Consider the following 3,715-nt stretch of genomic DNA (forward strand, 5'->3'; position numbering starts at 1 on the left):
TAATTACCGAGAAGTATGCACTCTTCTAGCATTTGCGTACTACACACCCCCGTTCGTAAGTATTAGGACACCTGTACTTACGGTGGTCTTATACAAAACGTGATAGTTGATCGATATTTTAATAACTTATCAGTTCTCTGAGATCATACATGTTAAAAGAACTATATATATTGCGGTACATGTATTTTCTATTTATATCATTAAACATTTTCAAGAGTTACAGATAAATAATTAAGTGAAAATGATGTATTAACATCCAGAATCCACGGATCTAAACTCCATTGACAAATATTTGGGATGAATTAAATCGTAAAATCAGAGAAGACTGCCTTTGGGCAACGTTACAATAAAATCTCATCATATCCGCCGCGTTTCTCGATAACTGCTTCAACAAATTTTAGCATTTATCTTATTAGTTTCTGTGTTATATCTACTTTTATTTGGTTTCAAGTTTCGACTTGAATCTGACTTGTGGAGTTATTTACAGCATGCATGAAACCAAATAAAAGTAGATATAACACAGAAACTAATAAGATGAATGCTAAAACTGGTTAAAGCAGTTATCGAGAAACGCGGCGGATATGATGAGATTTTATTGTAACATTGAATATATGAATTGCTTATAATCCGAGGATCCAAACTATTTTGATAATAATTGTTAAAGGTTTTAATCATCTACTGATTTTATAGATGTACTTACTTTTCCATAAGTGTTCTACTAATTTTTAACGGATCTATACACATGACATGTGTATCCAAAGTAAAGAAAAAAATTAGTGTACCTCAAGCATCATAATTGTAGTAAAAAAAAGTATAATAAAATTATAATAGGGGAAAGGTGTCTAAAATGATCTCTCGGGGTAAAATGATTCCTGGCTGCCCTGCGATTATTAGTGGTGCTATATCGTAATGTCGTTCCACAATAGTTCTTCCCGCACGTCACTAGTCGTTGCTCGAAGTGCCATATGAATATCAGTGTTCTGTGTGTTGTCCACAAGGGAAATTTAAAATTACTGCAATTTATCTAAGATAAGGTCTTTTTCAATGTTGTGTTACTTTTGCCATAAACGGTTTAATGTGACAGCTGCTTCTTGCGCGGATTTAACCACAATTCAATAATAAGTTAATTAATGTTTCGTTACAGCATGTAATAAGTTTATGTTATATTCAACCACTGAATGTGAGTTGGGTGTTTGGGTTCATATGATCCCTCTCTAGTAGGATAAAATGATCCCAGGAATTATTTTACCCATTTGCTATATTATTGTTTTTTGTGTTTAGTTACAACAATGCCCCGTGAGTATGAAAGAAAAGCAACACGTCAAAGCTGTTTTTATTTAAATAAAATGTAATAATTGAAATGCTTTTTAATGTTCGTCGTATTTACTATCAGTAGGTATAAAATGATCCTTTAGTATGCCTTCAAAGAAATATGAACAGAAAATATAATTGACCAGGTAGCTAAATTTTATTTAAACCAATGATAAGATAGATCAACTAACTTACAAAAACTACTTTACTTTTATTTAAATAATGAGCATTTGTATTTTTTATATAAATTACGCCTTAAAGGGATCGTTCTAGACATGTTCCCCTATTGAACGTTTTATGTTCAATTACTACCTGTACTTTGTACAAAATATTGCAACACAATTTCATTGAGTGTTACGCATTTACTGTGAGGTGTTGAAAAGTTTACGATTAGAAGAACAATCAATTTTATTATGCACAATATTAACAGTTTTCTTATACATATTACTATATTAGTCACTACATAACGCCTGTATGAGGAGAATAGGTGTTCCGCATTAAGTCGTGTATAGAATTGGAATGAAAGTAGGTACATACTCAACTTGTGACACTATACTCGACTAACTTTACTAATTCATAGGTGAAAATTCAATAAATGTGTTCTTCTTGCCATGTAGATTTTTATTTTATTCATCAATTACTGCTCAATGGCAACAGGACGGTCATGATATTATAGGACATTTTTTTATTCCATTTGAGCTCCCTTACCGCCCCTTAAAAAAATTGTTAGACGTTTACATGGAACACCCTAGATAGCTCCTTAGACCGATTATCAAATATCTCGTTTACCGTACAGTTCTTTCTCTCCACATTGTCCCTCTCATTCCATTTCAGCCGTTAAAATGAAAGTGACATTCATATTATTACAAACATTATATGATATTACGTTATGAACGCGCATAGTTTTATGGTATATTTCACTACGTGAGCCGTCAATGTTCCAGGTATCGTTAATGGAAAAGTGTTCAATAATACTTCATTAATTCAATTACATTACAGCCCACGTCGTGCCACAGTCTTAATGATTAATGATTATTGAGTTAATTATGTGGTTATATTACAACAGCTTTGATTAGAATTATGACTACTGATTAATCAGTAATTGATTACTGACCTGACTTCATGTTGGTCACAGTGTTAAATTAATCATTAATCAGATTATGTTTTGCCCAACTACGTCAGTGTTACAGATAGAAGACTTAAATCTATAATAACAGTCACTCAATGCACATTGATTATGGAGTAATAGTTAAATACTCCTAATAATTGTCACGTGGCAGAGTATTTTAATTAATATGATTATAACAGAATAAGATATTCTCTCTTTATAGTTCCGTCTTGTCACCACCTGCTTAGAATCGTATCTTTATCCTGACTACACCAAAGGTTTTAACAGAGAGTGGAAGGACCTTGCTTCGATCCCCTGCTGACAGTAAGATGGAGGAATAATGGCGAGTGCACAAGAGGGAATAAGATAAAAGCGTGCTATCAGCAGAATCCTATTTACTACTCTCTATAATCGTGCTATCAGTCCCGTGCGATACGCTTATCCGAAGGGAATATTACTAATTGTAAGTTCACTTTTAATAGGTGCATTCAATATCTTCATCTAGAAAGTCTGATCAAGAAGTTCCGGGACATCGTGTATAAATCATTTATTATAAATATTAATAATAATTCCGTGGTATCATCTTCAATGTAATTGAAGATGTCTGTCCCTATACATCTTTGAAACCTGTTCTTTCAGTTTTCGAAATCGGCGCGGTAAGAGGCCGCCAGAATCAAGCCTAGCTCCTTCTGCAATGACTTCGTATCTTGATTTTCATTACGAAGGCATAGTTGTTGTTAAGTTATGTTTATTCCAGAAGGAAAAATCAAGCATTATCACTCGAAACATTAGTAAAATAGAATATATACAATATTTGAATAGTAATAAACACTACACATACAGAGAACATTGCACCGACTACAGTTCTAATAATACAAAGAACAACTGGACGCTTCTCATGGCGTAGTACACAGTTGAACAAAAGAAAACCTACTACAACGGTCCCGCGTAATTTCAACGGTTGAACATAAAACAAAAACTTACTATACACGCTTCTCAACAGAACAAAATAAAATACATAGTCATGAAAACATACATAAATAAAATAATTACTCCTCAACAATAGTGCACCACAAATTTGTACACTATGGTATAGTAAAGGCGATATTTATGTAAAAAAGGTTCAGTCAAAATTCTTCCTCTCCCCTCGCCTTAAACGGGTGCTAATAGGGCGACGTTTCGCCACGCGGGAGACAATAATTAAGAAATCACAGGAGGAGCTAGACTTGATTCCGACGTCCGTTAACCAAACTGCCTTCACAAACTGGAAGAAAGGACTTTAAACGTGTGATAAGG

This window comes from Dufourea novaeangliae, unplaced genomic scaffold, assembly GCF_001272555.1.
Source record: "Dufourea novaeangliae isolate 0120121106 unplaced genomic scaffold, ASM127255v1 scaffold391, whole genome shotgun sequence".
NCBI classification, from domain to species: domain Eukaryota; kingdom Metazoa; phylum Arthropoda; class Insecta; order Hymenoptera; family Halictidae; genus Dufourea; species Dufourea novaeangliae.